Below are 22,506 nucleotides of genomic sequence, written 5' to 3' on the forward strand. Positions count from 1 at the left end.
ACACTGGCTAGTCTGTCTGCCTGTCCTAAGAGAGAGCAGGGACTCTGTCTTATTCCCATGGCATCCCTAGGCGCAACTATGGGGTCTATTCAGTAAACCAGCAGACAAGATGTTTTACGCAAAGTCTCACTGCTCTTGATGGGGATGCATGGACTAGCTGTGGGACCCACGACACAGAGCATGTAGAGAAGCCTGGGCAGGCCTCCTCTAGCTCCAGGCAAGACAAGTAGATACCAGTGTGTGAGTCCATGTGGACCATCACCTGTCTATACAGTTTAAGTCTTCTCTGACATCTCAACACAGAACCACCACTGCCACCACTGCCTCACCTCTATCATCCTTAGACTCCAGCCCACGCATCCATACCCAGGCTTAAGAACTGTTCGGAAATTAACAAGACCCATGGACTCTGCTTTTTCCCAACTAGCTGGAGCCGAGTGGAGGCTTCCTGCTGTGTCACTCACCTGTTCAAGGCATCTATCTCCTCTCCACGGCGTACGCACATATAAAAACACACCACCACCACCACCACCACCACCACCACCACCACCACCACCACCACCACCACCACCATTATGCAGATCCCCAGCTTGTTCTCTGCAGCTTCAAAGCTTCCCAGCTCCTGGGGCCCAACTGGTTAATTTGAGATTGTTCTTCTCAAGGCACTGAATAGGCACAATCCAGTTGCCACTGGCCCAACCTTTCCCTCTTTTTCTGGCTCCTTCCTGATGCAAGGATTACTCTCTTGGGAATGGGAGAAAGGGAAGCCTCTCTTCAGATGCAAGCGAAGACAGGATGTAGAAGGAACAGTGGCCCTCACAGCACCCATTGCTAACAGCACTAGATCCCTGGGTAGGACAGTGGCCCAGGTTTTGTACATCAGAGAAAAGCATGATAGACCAGCCTCCTCCAGCGCTGTGTTTCCTTCAGGAGATCCTAAGATAGTTCCTGGGGGAGTGAGACCTTGGGAAGAAGGTTGGACCTAAGTCTTCCTGTTCACCCATGCCCTAGTAGGGAAACAATAGCAAGCCACTTCACCTCTCTTGAGGTGACAACAAAAAAAATCTTCAGTTTTTCTTTAGTTTGGGGGGAAGCAAACTTGCTGGCAAAATCCAACCCAGAAAGCATTTTTATTCCCAGCCTTCTTTGAACAAAACCATATGATGTGTGTGTGTTCACATATCAGTCAACAGATCCTGGTTCAACAAACACTTTTTAAAAGCAGAAAATGCCATATTCTGAAGAAGAGGTCTGGATTTTGCGAGGAGGCACCTGAGAGGAAATTTCTGGTGGAGAACAGAGGAACTTCAAGAGAAACTTTGGGAAAACCTCTAAGCTTTATCTCCCCTCGGGGCAACCACAGTGGAGGAGTATACAGATGTTCTCAGGGGGCCTATTGGTATGATCACTCCAATCCTGGGATGTGATCCACACCATTCAGTCAGGCATTGCAAAAGATGGGTGCACTGAAAAGCTAGGCTTCAGTAACAGAGGCACCCCACTGGTCAGAAGCAGCAGTTGATAATGGGCAACCAACCTCAGGGAGTCACTGGCCACAAGCCCTCACAAGGCTTTCCTGAACTTCATTCCTGAAAACTGTACTCATCACGGATGAGGTGAAGGCGTTCAGCAGATTTACTAGGAGACTTAGGACAAGAGCCCCCCCCCACACACACACACACACAACCCCCAGCAGTTGGTTCCAACCCCCAGACTCCCCGCCACCAGCAAGAGCCCTTACTAAAGGCGCCAATGTCCGGCCACCAGCCAGCAGCCTAGCAGCAGGCAACCCAGTCCCAACACAGTGCTACTCCAGCAGCGTTGTCTGCCCCTCAAGACAGGCAAGCAACGTGGACACTCAGATCGTGATGGAGCAGTCAAACAAGGGTGCGCGGGACCTTGAAATCCTAAACGTGGACACTGATGAGCGCAAGCCAGCCAATCAGTTCGCCCGAAGAAGAAATCAGGCGCTTCCCCAGCTCTCCATTCATTCCCTGCAAAGCCTGGCTCCCCTCGCCCCGGCGCCATCCAGAATCCCAAGGGGCTCCACCCGGCCAAGTGCGCCAAGACCTGCCACCAGCCACCACAACGCTCGATTCCTCTCCACCGGCGCACACAACCCCACCGATTAGCACGCCATCGCCAACCCCAGCGTCGCCCCCAAGTCCGGGCCGCTGCCTTCCCGGCTCCCGGCGGCAGTCGCCGCCGCCCCGCGGCCCGGTTCAGACAAGCCTCGTTCTACCCGCTATTCCCCAGCTGGCCGGGGACACCATCAGACTCCTTAGTCAGGCCGCTTCGGGGACTAGGGGACAGGGACGAAGGAAAAGGCGGAGAGTAAAAAAAGTTCAGGCCTCTCCATCCGTTCTTCCCAGGCCTGTTCCCACAGTCCCTCCTCAAGAACCCTGGTCCTACAGACGCCGACGCCTGAAACTGTTCCCCCAAATCCACACGTGCCTTCCTGCTGGGAGCCGTATAGCAGCTATAGCCCGGGTTTCCAAGGCTGCTCCCATCGGTACCAGAGACGGTGGGAGATGCCCACGTACCTGCCCCAGGCTGTGCCTGGAAACTTCCCCTAAAGTGTGCGGGGGAGGGGCATTGAGCACGGTTAGGAGAACCCCGGTCCCCAGTTCTGCCCGCGGCGAACTCGCTCCAGAAAATCGCCGACCTGTCTGTCCATTGGTCCTATATCCAGCGGTTCTCCGCCTTCAGCTTCCAGGGCTGGCTGGCCCAGGGTCGCGCGGATTCTGACTCCTTGGGGCGTTTCTGCGGGACAGCCGGCCGGTGCGTGCCCCGCGGCGTGTGTCCTCCGCCGGCCTCCAGCTGTCCACAGCGCCACCACGCCACCACCCGGTCCCCTTTCTCGGAGCTCGGGCCACATTCGCTCTGGCTAGAGAGGGGGCGTGTGAGCCCCGGCGCCTCCACCCGCAGTCGTTCCCGCAGGGCCCCCAAGCGCGCTGGGCACCCAGAGCGCGGCCAGGACTGCGCAGTGAAAGGGACGCCTCCTACTGGGGACTGCGCCTGGAGCTTGGAGGCCCGACCGAGGGGTGCGGGCCCAAACCTGCCAGAGCTCGGCGCGCTCCAAGTTCATTGTCTGCCTGGGCTGCCGCCGCCTCCACGCCGGGAGCACCGCGGGGAGTGAGGCTGCGCGCTGCCCCCGCCACCTGGACTCCCAGCTCTCAGTCCCGGCCAGCCGGAGCGGAACCCGCAGAGGGACACCGGAACCCCGAGCCAAACCTCCGCGAGCGGCTTCTCGCCGCCCCCAACCCTTCAGCCCGCACCCAACTTGTACCTGAAAAGCCCAAGACGAGCTCAGAAGCCTCTGCAGCTCCGACTAAGCGGGAGCGCGCACCCAGCCCCGCGCCTAGCGCCCGGCATCCAGGGCGCATCAACCTGACTCCACGAGCGCTAGGAGGAAAAAGTTTGGGAGAGACTTGCAGATGGCGAATGAAACCTCTGAAGAGAACCCTCCCCCCGCCCCATGTCGCGCTGACACACATCAGCTCGAGTCTGGAATGCGAGATCAAGGCGTGCGCGCCCCACTGAGCGGTGGGTTTGGTCCCCGCCCCCTCGCCCTGCAAGTAAATACAGTTTGTCTGTTGCGGTAACTCTGAAAAGGCAAAACCGAAACCTGGTGTGTGTGGCTGTGACCCAGGCTACCAGAGACAGTTTTAAGGAACTTGGCGGTCCAGAGGCAGCCCATACATTGATATTCAAGGCCATTGCCGCTGGTGGTTTCGGCGCCCTCTGTTGTATTTTTGCATCCTACAAAGGCTGCCTAGCTCTTTAGCCTTGTAGGTCTGCTTCTTCTGAGAGGTAAGGTTCTGCAGGACACTGAGCACCACTGACTGCCGCAGTGGCCCACGGGGGGCTGCTCCAAGGAAGGGTTCCTGTGGACGCCCCCCGCCCCATACTGTGGGCTGAAGATGCAAATCGGTTGGTGTAAAGACACCTTAAACTCTTAAGGCTTATTCGGGAAAGCCTCAAGAGCACCCAACCCAGACTCTGGGAACAGGATAGAAGCCACAGTCTGTTCCCATGGCCAGAATCCAGCACCTTGTTTCTCGAAGCAATAGGGAAACCACTCTCTAAACTGTAGAATGCTGGAACATGTAAGAAAGGTGTTTCTAGACAATGGGAGTCCCCCTTCTCTCTTGCTGGAGGTTGCACCTCATGCCTTAGAAGCTACTATCACCCTGAAGTCATAAACTTCTGGCTCAGCCTCCATGGCAACTGACTCAGAGGTCACAATCAGAGGATTATAACTGCAGATGGGAACCGTGAATGACAAGGGAGTTCTTCAAAACCCCTGTCTTGTTTTCCAACAAATACTGCCTCTTACATAAAGATCCGCAAAGAAAGATTAATGAAGCAATGAGGCCGGGCTCCCCTCCCCTAGTCAGCAGACTGTATTGCTGTTTCCCGTGTAGACTCGGCCTAGCGATTTGGAGGTCTTTATTATTTTTTTTAAACAAAAACCTTTTTTTCTAAAAATACAATGAGCTGGTTTTTGCAGAGTTCACAATTCCCAATAGATAATGATGCCATTTTTCATGGTCTTACACACGTTGTGGCTTTGGGGCTTATTTATTAGCTCCGGAGAAAAGACTGCCTTTCAGTAACGTTTATATATTCGAGTAATTGCGCTGGGACACAGTGCAGGTTGCTGTTAAAGAGGGTGGGTTGTGCAGGCGCCGGCAAGCAGAGTCCTGGGCCAGGCAGCTGTCAGAGCAGGGCGTGCAGCCGGTTTAAGCAAACACAGGGAAGGTTCTTTGGAAACAGCAAGGAGGAAATCCCCTCCTGTACGAGTGTGTGGAACATGATCCCCGGGCCACACGTATGGGGGCTTTCCAATACATGCCCCATTATGGAGATGGCGCTGGGCCCACCCAGATGACTTTCAAATTCAGGTGTCAGAAATCACAGCTGACATGGGAGCAAATTGTTTTTAAGTAAAATCCCTGTGCCGCTTTGATATGAGTTCCACCGGGACTTTCCAACATTATTATACATGTTCCTGCGATTACCTGGAAAAGGAATTCTTTCTTTTCCTCGCTCAACATTAACTTCAAAAAATTATCCAAGTATTGCCCGTTATCCCAAAAGGCTCTAACAACACCCACAAGCCCTGGGAGAGTACAGAGAGGGAGTGAGGGATGGATGGATAGCAACGGGGAGAGACTAGTGCTGGTAGGCCTTTGGCAATTCATAAGAAACAAACACAGAAAGTTTAAGACAGTAAACACGGCCTCCTCAGCATTCATTCCCAGGTTGTCATGATTGGGGGGAGAGAGGGAGTTGTTGCCTGGGTTCAAATCCTACTTCCAATACCTACTAACTAATTCTGCATAAGTCCCTTCTTTCTGAGCAGCTATTGGTCCATTGAATTATTAATCCCAGCTCTTCAATCTTCCACAGTGGTCCCACCCGTACATTTGTGTCACTATAACGAGATACCTGAAGCTGGCTAACACTAAAGAAAAGGGGTTTGTTTACCTCGTCATCCTGGGGACTCAAGAGCCAGGATCTGGCAGAGTTCTTTTTTTACTGGCAGACTTCCAAGGCAGTTCAGACCATCACACAGCAGGGAGCTGTGTGTCTGTGTGTCTTCTCTGTCTTCCTTTTCTTATAAAGCAAGTATCTAATCCTAGGACTTCCCACTCTGGTATCCTTATTTGATTCTGATCACCTCCCAGAGGCCCCACCTCCAAATCTTATAGTTGAAGTTTCTCCTGACGTGTCACAACGAGGATTACATTTCACCATATGCACATTTGGCTGACACACTTCTCAGCGGTATCAGTGACATACATCTCCCCTGCCACCACCTCATGGTGAAAGGGCTGCTCCTCTTGGCGACTCGACTTTTGCCTTTTTTTTGTGGGGGAGGACAATGAGATATTAGAGAACCATTAGGCCAGAGGCTAGAAGTGCTCTTGTGAGGCCAGGCTTGCTGTGTCCTATTCTAGTGGCCTGTCTTATAAAGACCATGTCTTAAACAGGAGCTTCGTCTTTCCACAAGGCTGCAGAATGAACACCGTGAAACAGACCTGAGTTCAGTTTATACTCTGGAGCCAAGTGATCCCAGCTCCAGCTGCACTCAGAGACACACCAGCTGATACACACACACACACACACACACACACACACACACACACACACATAAACAAGGTTGGGGGGTGGATGTTCCTCTGTTGTAAGCTGTTTTGTTACACAGCATTATTGTGGCAGCAGCTGACTGAGCCATTTACAGCAGTGTGTTTATGTCAAAGCACATGCTAGGCACAGGGGTGGGAGAGATGACTCAACAGTTAAGGGCACTGGCAGCTCTTACAGAGGACCTGGGTTCAGTGCTCAGCACCCATGTAGTGGCTCAGAGCTATCTGTAGGTCCAGTTCCGGGACATCCAATGCCCTCTGCATGCACATGTTATACAGACATACACACAGGCAAATGCTTACCCGTATGCATAAAATAAAAAAATAAATCTTTAGAAATAGAAAAAATGATAATCACAATTATTGGGCTATAGGAAACAAAGTAACTATTATCAGTGAGCATCATTCTTGAAAGTTGTGTACATAGTTGCCATATGATTGTTTAGTAATGAATTAAATGAGTGATGATTATAACTTGAATAAAGATTTAGAAGGGACAGCACAAGGACATCAGAGCATTGTAAAAAGGACCCACTACAGCCCTTACAGTCACATTCACTCATTCTGGAAGTATTCTCTGAACACCTACTGTGTGCCATACAATAGGATGACTGAGGGAGCCCCTGAGATAACTAAGGTCCATTCTCTTCCTAAAGGGACCGCCACAGACCCCCATGAGACAAGCAGTACTTTCCCATTCTGCATCCTTAAACCTACCCAACAAGCCATGCTACTTATGCCCATCCTTCATGCTGGAAGACTGAGGCTCAGAAACCCAGAGTGTAGAAGCACACCTGTTTGCTACCTACTGGTGCCAATGACACCAAGTTAATGGTGGGCAAACCCATTAAAACTGGGTTCCTGTCCCTTTCTGGCCCTCAGTCATGCCAGGGCTTAGTAAACAAGAGGCCCACAAGGCACAGATTCTGCTTCTGCCATTAAAAAGGGCTTTGCCCAGGGCTCCTGAGGGCCCTAGAGGTCATTGCAGAGGCTCTCAAATTCATTCCGGCAGCCCTAGGTTCAGATTTCTGCAACGACCTGCTTCCCACCCTGTGACTTTGACAAATTTAGACTCCTCAGTAACCCGAAATGCATTTCAACTTCTATAATTTTAGAAATCCTTTGGTTAGGCGGATCCCTCCCGCAGTAATGCATCCATTAAGTGTACTTTAAACCAATTTTGGTATGCTAATCCATCACAAATCGACGTGAAATTTGGGTTCTTGTGAAAATTTCCTACACCCGATCCAAACCCTCTACAGGATTTAGGATAGTAAGAGGTTCCTTAAAGCGGCAGGCTTGACTCGGCCCTGAACGTTCAGGGGGACACGGGGGAAGCCAGAGCTGATTTTAAACAAATACACACGTTCACACACAAACTGTCTGTGATAATGGGAGGGGAGGGGCAGTTATTCCAAGAAAAAGAAATGCTGCCAGATCCTTAAGATTTCAGAACTCTTGGAGCGATGGCATCACACATGTTACTGCATTCCCGGCCCATAGCCCAGTCTAGTACCACACACACACACCCTAGAGGTGCTTGGCAAAGGGGCCTGCCTCCTGTGATTGTCCCTGTTGCCTAAAACTCAGACCTTCTCTCCCCACGAGTGAAGCATGGGGATGCTGCAGGAACGATCGGAGCCGCTGCAGAAGAAACATGTGAGGATGGGAGTGTGGTCGAGGAAGCCAGGGGAGAGCACAAGTCCTGTAATTGGCAGTATAAAGAACCCAGGGGTGATAAACGAGACATAATGTCACTGTTATCACCACGCAGGACTCGGTTGCTACCGATTGTTGAAGGGCAGTGCCTATTAAGTAGATGTTTTTAGCTGCATAATAGACATTTTGCCAATAAGATCAAGTTTACAGCCCGGAGCATTACACTTACTTGCTTCTGTCATAAGATCTACAGCCCACCCAACCACAGAACTGAGCGGTTGACATGGTAAATGGTGAGCATCGTCACCTGCCCTGACTGTGAAATACCTGTACCTTCTAAATAAGCTTCATTCTCCTGGTGGCGGGTTTAACGCAGTCAAATGTTACAAAGTGGTGCTTGGGAGGATAATGGGAATGACGCCCACAGGCAGGTGCTGGGAACTGACTGTGATGTGTTCTCCTTGTGCCTCCTTAGGGATCCAACTCCCACCACCCTAGTTCTGCGATGCTGTCACCTGCACCTGCCTGGGGGCCTTCAGGAGTGCCACTGTAGGGTTTGAAACTGTGTTATGCCAGGCCAGTCAGCCACTATCCTGGTCGCAAGCCTGACTCATCGTAAAGTCCCTCAGGAGTTTTAAAATATAGAATCCTGGGTCCTGATAGGTTCCATGTCACAGGCTCTCTCAGACCCACCAGGATCTCCCCCAAACATTATCTGGTCCTGTCAACCCTCTGGTCAAGACCTTTGACACTCATGTCTCAAGCCTCCATGGCACCAATAAGACAACTGAGGTCTGTATGGCCAGGTCAGGGCCAAGGCTCCCACAGCTGTGGGCCTTCCTCTTTTCTGGTTCCTTCTTACATCAGCTTCTCGAGTTGAATCAGACAGGGCTTCTGTGTCAGTGGCATCACAAAACACTGGTGTCCCTTGTCCAGGAACTATCTGCTCTTTAGATGGATGTCAACTAAAGGAAATGCGCCCCTGAGAAACTACTCTGATGAAATTAACGCCCAGTGTAAGTATGGCTTTGGCTGTGGGTGGGCATCTGGGAGGGGAAACATCCAGATCAAGCCCTTCTCTTTCTCTATCTCCATCCTACCAGGGCTTTTCTAGATGCAGCAGTTGTGCCAGGCTCTGGTTTGAACCTCGTTTGCCCTGGCATCTCTTTCTCACATCCTTCCTTGGGATATGAATGTTAGGATTGCATGGTCCCTTGGGCTGTTACCTCTCCACGTTGACATCAGAGTTTCTTGTTACCCACCTAGAGAAGTGAGCATAAAGGGACTGGCTCGCTATTTCTATTCAGTCTCCTATTGCTATGCAACATGTCACCATCCTAGCCTTAGTGATGAGGAGCAATACCGTGCAATAGTCTGCAGGAGTCAAGAAAAGATGGATACAGAGAGAACCCTTTCTCACTTGGGCTTTCCTTCAATACATGCTCTCAACTGACTGGATGAGGCCCACCCACACTGAGGAGAACAATCATTCATACTCAATCCACTGATTCCAATGTCCGCATCTTCCAAAAGAAGATACACCCAGCATACCATTGGCTGAGTATCTAGACATCTCAAGGCTCAGTCAAGTCCTACGTAAGATTGGCCATTACAGGGGTCATTCAGCTTCTGGCATACTTCCTCTTCTGCATCGGGAAGTAAACCTGCTTGCTCACACACTTCCTCCTAAACACACCCAGGAGTCCCAGGGCCCCACTCTATCCTTAGGGGCCCTTAGTCTGCAAAGACATACACAAACAAGGGCTAGAGCTGGTTGCTGCCTTCTCTCTGGCTGCAGAGATCTTAGGCACCTGGCAAGGAGCTAGCCTGAAGAGAAGTCCCCACCCTCAGTCACCCCAGGTCCTTCAGGCAATTGCTGTAGCCAGGACTTTCCGGTGCCATGATTTACACTTCTAACCCCACATTCTATCAACACACTCACGGGGAAACATTCATATCTTGGAATGTCGGTAGACAGAGCCATGCAGTGGCTGGGAGTGGCTCTGTGATGGGGTATGGAAAGAGTTGGGGAGTCAGGAAGCAAGCTGCTGGAGGGCACAGGCTTCCAAGGCATCTCCAGTGTCACTTGCATTGTGAAATAATCCACTATGAAAAGAGTTTAACAGTATCCATAAAGGATAATTTGTTTTCATCAAAATAGAAAACACTGCTATCATTTACTATTGAAAAAAAATTATCACAAAGTAAACCGATTGAAAAGTAAACAAAAAATTTACATTAGATCAGGGCCGTGAGCACGGGCTAGAGGCTAAGGACCAGAGCACCGTGTTGTCTCACAGGGAAAACTTTCTAAGACTCATTAGGAGTCTACAGATGCATGTAATCCAAGCACTTGGATTCTGAGACAGAAGGATTGCTGTAGATTCAAGACCAGCCTACGCTATATAATGAGACCCTGTCTCACCAAACAAAATCCAAGTCAGATTTTTTTAAATTTGGTGAAAAACTAAATTCTCAATATGTGCCCCCCCCTTTTTTTTTGGTTTTTGAGACAGGGTTTCTCTGTAGCTTTGGAGCCTATCCTGGAACTAGCTTTGTAGACCAGGCTGGCCTCGAACTCATGAGATCTGCCTGCGTCTGTCTCCCGAGTGCTGGGATTAAAGGAGTGTGACACCGCTGCCCGGCAATATGTGCCACTTTTATCTCTAACAGCCCATCCAGGCACCACCCAAAACCCCTCAGGAATAGGTGAACCCTGAAGCCCCCGCCAGCCCTGTGGTGTCTTAACTGGTGACTGTGGCACTCAGGGACAGGGAGGGCATTTAGACTGGAAAGGGGGTGAAGAATGGAGAGGAAGGCCAAAGCAACCAGGAGTCTGCATTTCAGAAAGAAACGGTTGGCCTCACTCCTGGTCTTCCTGGCTCCTCCCGTCTTTTTAGTTAAGGTTTCTATTGCTGTGATAAAGCACTGACCCAAAGCAACTGGGGATGGGGAGCTGCTTGCCCCTCCTGGTCTGCTCAGTTCATTTTCTTACACACCCCAGGGCCACCTGCCCAGGGGTGGCCCTGCCCACAATGGGCTGACCTAGTCCATATCAATCATCACTGAAGAAAATGTCCCACAGGCTTGCCTACCGTGAGTCTTAAGGGGTGTCTTCTTGGTTGAGGTTCCTTTTAATCAGATGACTGTAACTTGTATAAAATCCAGCAAAGCTGACACATGCCTACATCACTACTTTTTCCTCTTCTTCACCCTCTTCCTCTTCAGGGTCTCACTATGTATCACTGGCTAGCCTTCAACCTACTAGGTAGAACAGGCTGGCCTCCACCCTCTAAAAGCTAGGATTATGTACTTCTTGTCCTCAACTAGCCTAAGTGTTCCATCCTGAGGCTGGGATAGCGCCCCTAGCTGTCTACCTAGCAGGCAGCTATGAAAACAGTTATTTCTTCTTCCAGTTCACTCAGAGAACTGAACACGTGATGGGAGAGTTGAGGAACATACTCAACAGAGACTATTGAGATATAGATCGGTAGGTTGGTAGGTAGGTAGATGGATGGATGGATGGATGGATGGGTAGATGGGGGTGGATAGATGGATAGATAAATAGATAGATAGATAGATAGATAGATAGATAGATAGATAGATAGATAGATAGATAGATAGATAGATAGATAGATTGTTTTAAAGATAAGGTCTTGTATAGACTAGGCTGGCCTCAAACTCACTATATAGTCTAGGATGATCCTCCTGCCCCTACCTCATAAGAGCTAGGATTACAAACATGTGCCAGTCTACCATATACAGTTCAGACATAGTGTGCAGGCACTCCATCACCTGAGCTACATCCCTAGCTCCTGGGTAATTTTCCTCTGAAGCATTAATAACGAGCGAGACCCATCCCGTGGATATAGTCTCTTGCTATCAAGTCCTCATGGAGAAGCTAAAAGTACACCATAAAGAAACAAGGTCTCTCAGCTGCTCAGGACCTGTTCTGTACCAAAAACAACCATGCCTTTACAAACACTTCCTTATCTGTCTGGTTCTTTGAACCAGTTTATAAATCCAGAGGTTCATGGAGGAAATACTGGTCCACTGTTTGGTAAAGTTAGCAGCTGGGTGAGAAAAGAGAGACCTCCTGCTCAAAAAAACCATAGCTATTAACTTATCACTCTACCATGCAAGCCTGACGATATGACTCGGGGTAGGAGACTTTCCTAGCATGTTCAAGGCCAGGGGCAATATACAGCAAGGTAAATGAATAAGTAAGTAATCAGATACAATCAAATCTAATGCTGGTCCTGCTGAACCCTCCACCCTTGGGAAATCTTTAGATCTTCATAACTCTGAGGAATTAATATTCTTTATCTTGTTTCATAAATAAGAAACTTGCTTTGACCCCTTCCCAAGGCTGCTAAACCATCCATGCATCTACTCACAGGACTAGGACCCATGAGAGTGGCATGCATACTGCACACTTGGCAGTCTTTACGCTCTCAGCCTGGGCTTTAAAAAATATCAACACAGGGAACCCACAAGACATGAGGTTTGCTGCACCCTGGCAGGTTTCCTGCTGACTCAGTCCTGCTGGGAGGGAGCCAACCATGGTTACTTCTCAGGCCTGTGTGAGAAGCATTTTCGTAGACTGGTCTTCCAGCTAATATAAGGCACCAGGGCCTCACGCCTGGGCAGAGGTCTCTGCAGACACAGTCCTATTCCTCCAGCCCACTGCTTCCCTGCAGGATTCCTTAGGCATAGAGCTGTCCTCTATTGCTCTAGGAGGCTTGTGTTGTCCTCTGCAGAGAGGAGGAGGCAGCCAGGACTCATATCTGCAGCTTCTGGCTCCCTTTCCCACCCTCGAGTTTTTTTTGTTTTGGTTTGGTTTGGTTGTTGTTGTTTTGTTTTGTTTTTACCCCTCAATGACATGGCCTTCTGGCTCACCTTCACTGTCTGAGAAATACCTGGAGTGAAATTCAGGGCTTGATGCATTTGCAAAGAATGCTCCTCTGGTTGGTTCCTGTATTAGTCAGGGTTTTGCAGAAACACAGAGCTGAATGTAGTCTGACTGTGGCAACAATGACTGTCTCCCGCCAGGAAACCCAAGGATCCAATATATTCAGTTCTCAAGGCCGGATGTCTCAGCCGGTCTTCAGTATACACCAGAATCCTAAAGAAGTAGGCTCTAATGCCAGTGAAGGAATGGGCTTGCCAGTGAGAGCCAGAGCAAGCAGGCAGAGAGCAGGCTTCATTCTTCTGTGTCTTTTAGGCAGAAGGTGTGTCCCAGATTCAGGCTGGGTCTTCCCATCTCAAATTATCCAATCAAAAAAAATCCCTTGCCGGGCAGTGGTGGCACATGCCTTTAATCCCAGCACTCAGGAGGCAGAGGCAGGTGGATCTCTGTGAGTTCGAGGCCAGCCTGGTATACAAGAGCTAGTTCCAGGACAGGAACCAAAAAGCTACGGAGAAACCCTGTCTTGAAAATCAAAAAAAAAAAAAAAAAGAACAAAAAGAAAAATCCCTCGTAGGTGTTCCCAGCCACTTGGGCCTTAGTTAATTTCCAGATTACAACCAAGAGTAGCCATCACAGTCCCCAAAACCTAATTCATCCCAAAAGTAAGATAAGATCTCCTGCTACCAGCAGTGGGGTTTTGTTCCTTGTGGCTAAGCAGTGAGTCTGAAGTGATTTAAAAGTGATGATTTCCCAGCTCTTCTAAGCAGGCTGAGAGGAATGGAGGAAGACCCTGCAGCCAGTACTAGGTTTGGGTAGTGGAGTAATGCACCACCCAGCTCCGTGGTCAGACCTCCGTCCTAAGCCTTTAAAGCTTGTCCTGCAATTGCTGAGTACAACCACCACTGAACTCCTGGTTGTCCTTCAAAGCTGACCCTGCCCCTCTGACCCACACCTGAGGAAAAACAGTCATGGATGAAGATCTGGAGAACGGTCATTATCTCCTCCCTGGTGACACCTCTGAGAAATCAAGGACCTGACCTTTCCTCCCCTAACCCACTGCCATAGCCTCCATTCAGCCCTGCACCGTCTTTCCCAGAGCCCTAGAATAGATTACCACAGTGTCTCTTTACCCAACCTTCACCCCATCACTGTAGTAATAGGGGCGGCGGCTGGGCTGCGTCCCCAATACCCCAGCCGCCCGGCTCCGGCTAGCTTATGCCCCAAATAATTACACGGACACTGTATTCTTTTAAACACTGCTCTGGCCCATTTCTAATCATCTGTGTAGCGCCCCTAGGTGCGCTTACCGGGAAGATTTTAGCCTAAGTCCATCCTGGGTCGGAGCTGGGGCATGGCGTGCGTCTTCCCTGGAGCGGGTAGCATGGCGTCTCTCCTGAGGCGTCTGCTCCGGAGAGAAGTGCTGTGGAGTCTGACCTCACTTCCTCTTCCTCCCAGCCTTCCCTTCTGTTTACTCCACCCACCTAAGGGTGGGCCTATCAAATGGGCCTAGCAGTTTCTTTATTGCTTAAACAATGAAATCAACAGATTGATATATGACACTCCCACATCACTTCCCCTTTTTCTGTTTAAACAAAAAAAGGAAGGCTTTAACCTTAACATAGCAAAATTACATATAACAAAACAGTTATCAAGTAAAAGTTACATCAGAAACATTTATACATATAACAAAATTGACCTTAAAATCCATACCAATGCAAATTATTCATACCTATATCATTTCCCCCTTTAAATGTAAAAGAACATTTATAAACTATATTTGGGAACATGGGCGCAGTTTTTTCTCTCCAAACTGCTTCCTGCTGAATGGGGGCGTCGTTAATCAGATTATTTAGGGTGTAACCTGTGTGCCAGGTTTATCTCAGTTGGCAGTTGAGCAAGGCAATTTTCTGAAGATGTTCACAGCAACCCTTCAGGAGGACGTGGTCCATCATACCAAATCGGAATAGAAGAAATCCATAGAGTCTCATCCTCTGTGAAAACAAAAGAAGACTCTCTCCAAAGCATCATATCCTTAGACCCAAATTTTGAAATCGTAATACCCTTATATCCATTCTGGTTTAGCTTGGCAGCCCATGTAATGAAATGTCTCTCTGTACTTAGCTCCTTTACAGTCAAAAATTTTAAAGAAAACACAATAATACAAAGAATCCAGACTCTCTGTGAATTTTTCATCTTTACGCGGCTTATTTTTCTTTATTTCTTTTAATCTCTTAACTATCTGTACTCTGTCTCTTTAAAGACTTTACCTTTTTTTTTTTTTAACCATTAACTTTATTTTCTATATTCTTTTTCTTCTCTCTCCCAAGCCTACGTACATCCATGCAACAGTGTGACTCGTTTAGCGGTCTGAATCTGTCCTATTGTGAATCTGCAATTTTTTACTATCCAGGAGCACTTTTGATTTGCGCCTTTAAATCACTAGACGCTTAAGAATCTATCCTGTGACATTCCTAGGTTAACTTTTTGCTTTTTGAGCGTATATCTGTAGACCAGGCTGTCTTTGAACTCTCGGAGATCCGCCTGTCTCTGCCTCCCAGGCATTGGGATTAAAGGTGTTTGCTACTACACCTTGAACTCACAGAGATCTGTTCGTCTCTGCCTTCTAGGCACTGGGATTAAAGGCGTGTGCTACCATGCCTTGAAGTCACAGAGTTCTATCTCCCTCTGCCTCCCAAGTGTTGGGATTAAAGGTGTGTACTACGACACACAACAACTCTCTTCCTCTTTTTGTTTTTGCTTTAAGAACTTCAACTTTCAGCTTGCATATATTTTTAACACACTTTAAACCATTCAGAAATTTTCATTGTCTTTGAATCTCTCTTTACTGTATATCTCTGTTTTTTGACCACAAGAGCCTTTAATTTACCAGGCAATATCAGTAGGACTAAAGGCGTGGCTTTGGCAGCTAGATCCAGTCCATTTCTTAGCTTTCCAGCCTCATGGCAGATATCATGTTTATAGCATTTCAAGGTCCCTGCCAGCCAGCAAGGTACAACAGACGACACTCAAGTCCTCTCTCGGTAGCCGGCTCTCCTGCCTCAAACAGTCAGAGTTTGCCCTTGCAGGATGGCCCAGAAAACCGGCATTTTTAAACGGTACAGCTTTTTTCCTGCTACGGCTGAAAACCGAAAAGCATGCATTCAGCCTTTCATCAACACTGTTTAAGTGTTTTGTGGCAGGACCTCTTAATGAGCTGCAGGGATTTGCAGCTAAAGCTGAGTCAGGAAGCCTCTTGGGGCTACCAGGTAGGAGCGGCACTCAGCACTTTAATTCTGAGACTGAGCGTGCAGCACAGAAATTCTTTTCATCCAAGTTACATCCAAATCTGACACGCAGAGCACTGTGCAGTCTGAAAACACGTCTCTGTATGGCGGCAGGAATCCGCCATGCTCTTCCGCCTGCCTAAGCCTGATTCTGCCTTCTGCCCAGGAGCAGGCGGGAAGCTCTGAGTCATCGCACCGTCTCAGAGCACTCTCCTTCCGATCCCAAGCGGGAACACAAACATAAAGCCAGAGTTTGCACTGGCGGCACAGCCCCAGGAAGCCATGCTTTGAAATGACACAGCGTTTTTTCTGCTGCTGTTGCAGAATCAGGAAATCTCTCTACAGCACGCCACCAACAAACAGCAAAAATCTGTGTTAAACTCTCTCTCCCTTATTTTTAAGCCTTCTCAGGTTTTTTAAGTAGGTTTAGTTAGCCCCACGTTGGGCGCCATTTGTAGTAATAGGGGCGGCGGCTGGGCTGCGTCCCCAATACCCCAGCCGCCCGGCTCCGGCTAGCTTATGCCCCAAATAATTACACGGACACTGTATTCTTTTAAACACTGCTCTGGCCCATTTCTAATCATCTGTGTAGCGCCCCTAGGTGCGCTTACCGGGAAGATTTTAGCCTAAGTCCATCCTGGGTCGGAGCTGGGGCATGGCGTGCGTCTTCCCTGGAGCGGGTAGCATGGCGTCTCTCTGAAGGCGTCTGCTCCGGAGAGAAGTGCTGTGGAGTCTGACCTCACTTCCTCTTCCTCCCAGCCTTCCCTTCTGTTTACTCCACCCACCTAAGGGTGGGCCTATCAAATGGGCCTAGCAGTTTCTTTATTGCTTAAACAATGAAATCAACAGATTGATATATGACACTCCCACATCACATCTTGGTTCCAGATTACATCTTGGTTCCAGATTACAACCAAGAGTAGCCATCACAGTCCCCAAAACCTAATTCATCCCAAAAGTAAGATAAGATCTCCTGCTACCAGCAGTGGGGTTTTGTTCCTTGTGGCTAAGCAGTGAGTCTGAAGTGATTTAAAAGTGATGATTTCCCAGCTCTTCTAAGCAGGCTGAGAGGAATGGAGGAAGACCCTGCAGCCAGTACTAGGTTTGGGTAGTGGAGTAATGCACCACCCAGCTCCGTGGTCAGACCTCCGTCCTAAGCCTTTAAAGCTTGTCCTGCAATTGCTGAGTACAACCACCACTGAACTCCTGGTTGTCCTTCAAAGCTGACCCTGCCCCTCTGACCCACACCTGAGGAAAAACAGTCATGGATGAAGATCTGGAGAACGGTCATTATCTCCTCCCTGGTGACACCTCTGAGAAATCAAGGACCTGACCTTTCCTCCCCTAACCCACTGCCATAGCCTCCATTCAGCCCTGCACCGTCTTTCCCAGAGCCCTAGAATAGATTACCACAGTGTCTCTTTACCCAACCTTCACCCCATCACCTTCAGTGTGGCCACAGCTCTGGAGTCCAGATGGCTTGCTGTCTTCTCCCAGAGATTATCTAGTCCACATCCAGTCCTCATTTTCTCTCACCCCTGCAGATAAGCTGCCCAGGGTTTCCTCAGCAAGGTCTCTTTCTTTTCCTTCCCCATTGCTTGGAAGACACGCTGCCCCTTCAAAGCTGACCCTGCCCTATGTGCATACAATATTGCCCACTGAGTAGGCATGAGGCCTCCTGCATCTCATAGCTGCCTTCCCACTGAATTGATACCTGTGCTGAGTTCTTGCCAAGGGACCAGGAGTGGGATGTGAGGGAAGAACAGATGGATGCTGTTATTTATCCTCCTATCATTGCTGAGATGATGAACCGCTGAAGCCAAAGCCATGTCAACCACTGAGCCTCTGTAAGGACACGAGATATTGAGCCTTTGGACACAGCCTGCACATGTGACACACAAGTAGATTAAATGTGTCTAACTATTGACGTCTTGGGTAGCAGACCATAGCAGAGGCAAGCCTGCCCATTCAGACTAGTACATTAAAGTCACCCTCCAGCAGGTCACACTAAACCCTGTTATCTGTCTTCCTGCGGTTTCCACAAATGAGGGGTATGCCCAATAAGTGCCATTCAAAGCTCCTCTACCAGGCCAGCCAGCTCCAGAAATGTCCTTTGAACTTCATTCAACAAAGAATTATATAAAGAAAGGTGGACGGGGCTGAGGAGATAGCTCAATCCAGAAAGACCTTGCTATGCTACCATGAGAACCTAAGTTCAACCCCTAGCACATAAAACTCGGGGTGTAATGGCATGTGCTTATAATCTCAGCACTGTGGAGGAAGGGATGGGGAGGGGATCCCTGAGATCCTGGTTATGCCAGCTGAATTATGAGCCCCAGGTCCCCATAAGAGAAGCTATCTCAAAAGATAATGTGGACAGTGACGGAGGAGCAACATCCAACGTTGACCTCTGTCTTAGAGTTTCCATGGCGGCAATATAACACCATGCCCGAAACAAGCAGAAGAGGAAAGGGTTTGTTTCAGCTTATAGTTCCAAGTTCATCATCCAGGGATGTTAGGACAGGAGCTCAAGCAAGGCAGGAGCCTGGAGGCAGGAGCTGAAGCAGAGGCCATGGAGGATGCTGCTTACTGGCTTTCTCCCCATGGTTTACTGCCTTCCTATACCATCCAGGACCTATATTGTCCAGGGGTGCCACTGCCCCCAGTGAGCTGAGCATCAATCTCTAGTTAGGACAATTCTCCACAGACTCTTATGTTCCCATTCGAGAATCCCTCTCCCTAAATGATTCTAGCTTGTGTCAAATTGACAAAAAAAATTAGCCAGGACAGCCTCTTAAAAAAAAAACTACCGAGGACAGTCTCTGAGCTCAGTATCCATCCACACTTGAACACACACACACACACACACACACACACACACACACACACACACGGCACAGTTTCCATTCCTGGCTTCTACCAGGACACTCAATTCAATGGCTTCTGTTGGACCAAGAGTTCTCTAGGCCCTGAGCCCACTTGACTGCCCCACCTTCTGCCCTTTATTTACAAAGGTGGAAGAGTTTTGTGGGCCTGAGGCTCCTCATTGCAAACACTGAGAGCAGAGCAAGGCAGGAGAAGGGAGCTGCAGGCAGCCCTGGCAGGTTTGCTGCTGGTATCACATGCAACACAAGGGAGTCATTATGCCCACTGTCTTCAGTACTGGGCAAGAAAAAAATAAAAGCGACCCCCAGGTAACAAGCAGGAAGGCTGTTCAGAGGCCAGGGGAGGTCAGCTCTCAGAGCGGGCGTGACAGCAGGACCATGGCTGGGAGGTGAGCAGACAGCTTGTGATTTGTTCTTTGCCAACTGACTGCTAATGTCAGGCTCTGGGGGAAAGGGATTCTCAGTGCAGTCTTGGGGCAGAGGCCTGCTGAGATGGCTCTGTCCCTCCCACTAGCTGCTGGGCTCCAGGAATCCGATGGAGGTAGTTGTTTGTTTATCTTTTCCACTGGCCTGATTTAGGACCCAGAGACAACCAACAAGTCAATGCTTAAAAATCAGCTCCTAGCTTTCCTAGGGATTAGAAAATGCCCAATCACCAAAGCCTGTCTTCCACCCGATCTGCTGTCATCTAAAAAAGACAAAGGAAGAGAGAGCCCTTCTCCTTCCTGGAGACAGCCAGAGGGAGAAATCAACAAGCAGGATTGGACAGAGCCAACGGGAGACAGGAGAGGTAGAGGCAGAGTCTTGTCATTCTGCTTGAAAGTGTGGCTCTATCTATCTATCTATCTATCTATCTATCTATCTATCTATCTATCTATCTATCTATCTACATTCTGGACTGAGATGACAAATGTCCTTAGAGGTTAAAGTAGTTTGAATTGAGATTTTCTGATACTTAGAGCAAAATCATCCTAAATTGAAAAATCAGAAACCTGGCATTTATTCTGGAGGCCATGGAGAATAGATCACGAATATTGGTGGATGGATGGATGGATGGATGGATGGATGGATGGATGATGGATGGATGGATGATGGATGGATGGATGCATACTGCCTGGTCAAAGGCACAAAGCTACTATAAAGATAATGGACTCACAGAGGAGAGTTTTATGAGCCAAGATCAGGAAGGATTGGAAGCAGGAAAAAGCTGAGGGTCCACCAGTCCATGCCGCCCCTACCCTTGCAAAGAAACTTCATCAGGAGCAGGAAGCCACCCTTGGAGCAGCCCACCCAGACTCTGAGACAGAAACCTAGAAAGACACCGGACACCCAGTGCAATAGGCTTCTCTCCATGCTCTTGAACTGATAGAAGAACTCTCCGCAGACACAGCACTCATTGCCTTTCCACCCACAAAGACCAGGGCCTTCTCTCCTTGTATCAGCACCAAGTCCTTAGAAAGCACAGCTAATTGAAAACACAGCCACATAAGTGCGGGCATCACCTCCTTGTTCCACTCGCCAATAAACAATGCAGGAAGTCTCCGTCCCTAGGCTCAGGAAATGGTAGTGTGGGGACTTGGGAAAAGCAGATCACAGAAGTGAGGGTGTGTGGTCCCTTCTGAGCTGCTTGGATAAGCCACACTGCCTGAGGCAGCCGCCTAATGCATTCTAAACACCCATTAGATGCTTGGTAAATGGACAACTGGATGCTTGGAGCACTTAAGGGACATTTGTGTGAAGTTAATCCAAAATCTCTCGGGAACCCCACTGTGGACAGCACACAGAGTCACAGACTGGAGTTAGTATAATAACTCAGCTCTCTTTGTTTCCTCTCTCATGACTCCTAGCCGTCCCTTTAGGCCTTAAAACCTCAGTTCCCTCAAGAGTCACATGAAGAGAGGGACTCGCTTTTGTGTGGATTGGTTTGCTGCTGAACGCAGGGGTGAAACTGTGGGAAATGGAAAGGAAAGAATTAAGATGGGGCAGAGGGAGGATGAATGTGGGGGAAGGAGAGGGCTTGGAGACATTGACTTGTCACTGAGCATAAATACTTAGGCATGGCGACATCCAGTCTCCTAAAATGTATTCTTTCCTAGGTTAAATGTTACACTGGTGGGTTATGTTTCAGGAGTATTCCTCTGTGTCTTTTGGAAATGAGACTGACTCAGACTTCCTTAGTGGTGTTAGCCCAGGCTGAATGCACTTCACCAAATCCACTATTGCACCCCAAGAAAGTCAGTGCTCTGACAGGTTCCCAGGCTTCCTCCAATGTCACCTGCACTCTACTGGCCAGTTTGGTCACAGCTTTTACTGCTTATGTCCGGCTTTAAATCCCCAAGCCTCTCGTGTCCCCCTTCCTTTGTATGAGGGCTGGAGGGAAGTAAGAAGGTGTGTCCTTAGAGGTGGCCTCTCAGAGAGGAGCTTCCTCAGGAAGATGCTCAGTTAACAGCTTTTCCGTGCCCTTTCAGGATCCTCACAGTGCCTACGGGGCATCAGCCTGGTAAGTTAGCACGTAATAAACCCAAGGGAGGTGAATGCTCACACTGCAGAACTTCCAAAAACAGATAGTTGGGCCTAAAATTACATAAATGTTCTTAGTTCCCACGGGGCTTCTTACTGAAGAAGCTAGTGTAAAAGTTGCCTTTTAGAACATTCTGTCTCCCTTATACTTGTTCTATAGTCTCCTTCACCCTGTAGTATACGATTGTCTCTGAGGGAAGCTATCCCTGTTAGCATATGAAAACCATGCCTATCCATTGCTGGCCACAGCCCCCACCTGAACCCCACTAAACTTCCCAGAGACCATAATGTGAACCAAGACAACAGAATGGAGAATGACGAGAGCAGACAGAGAGGGTCAGAGCCAACAAAACCTTTGTTGCAAGTATCTCACCTAGGAGAGAACATAGTCTTTACCAAGGAGGCAACTCCCTTCTCAAGGTAACAGAGAAACCGGGGCAAAGGTCAACCTAGGACCACGCACATACAACAGAAGGGAGAGAAAATGCCAACAGTGGCTCAGAGGTGCTCCTCAAAACACACAAGGTTCATTGGCTCAGAGAGACTTCTGAACCAATCGCCTGGTGGCAAAACAAAGGGTCTCGTATGCTTCCATTCTCTCCACAGGGCCCTGGCAACTCTGGAAGAAAGGCTCCTGGAGGGGAGTAGCTAACGTCCCTAAGGACACCACCTTCCCAGTGTGCATGGCTTTCTGTGAGCACTGCTAGCACCTGACTGGGAAATGCCACACCGAGTTCTGTGCCATTTTAAAGAGTGGACATAAAGAAGGAGGGCAGTGTCATTTGATGGAGATGGGAGTAGGGTGTCCTGCTCTTGTTTCAAATGGACCAGGAGTGCTTGGCCCACTGAAGGCAGAAGAACACTCTTCTGGGTCATATTGATTATCTTTGGGGACAAAACTGTTTCGTAGTTATTGCTGATTGAGAGGTTTTCTATTAATTCCTACTAGAGGACAGAATCAGGAATATTGAATGCCTAGTTGCCTCTGAATTAATTACACCCCCAAATATCTTAACCAGCACATCATGCAATCAATGTCTCGCCAAATGCTGGTGGTTCAAGAAGCCATGGAAGGTCACTGTCAGACGAGGGAG

At 48.9% G+C, this 22,506-nt stretch overlaps 1 protein-coding gene across 3 annotated transcripts in view; it reads right to left on the reverse strand.

The window, feature by feature from the left end:
- The window catches only part of Chst15 (carbohydrate sulfotransferase 15), an 83,100-nt gene extending 79,688 nt beyond the window's left edge, over positions 1-3,412 (reverse strand). The window contains exon 1 of one of the 3 annotated variants that reach the window (XM_075972540.1): positions 3,290-3,412. The gene's annotated coding sequence lies outside the window, so the exon portion shown is untranslated. Of the gene's footprint in view, positions 1-2,543; positions 3,171-3,289 lie in introns of those variants that run through there. The other 2 variants (XM_075972541.1, XM_075972542.1) reach the window with 2 other exon arrangements.
- Between the last annotated feature and the right edge of the window lie 19,094 nt (positions 3,413-22,506).

Source organism: Microtus pennsylvanicus, chromosome 5 (assembly GCF_037038515.1).
Source record: "Microtus pennsylvanicus isolate mMicPen1 chromosome 5, mMicPen1.hap1, whole genome shotgun sequence".
Classification (NCBI taxonomy): domain Eukaryota; kingdom Metazoa; phylum Chordata; class Mammalia; order Rodentia; family Cricetidae; genus Microtus; species Microtus pennsylvanicus.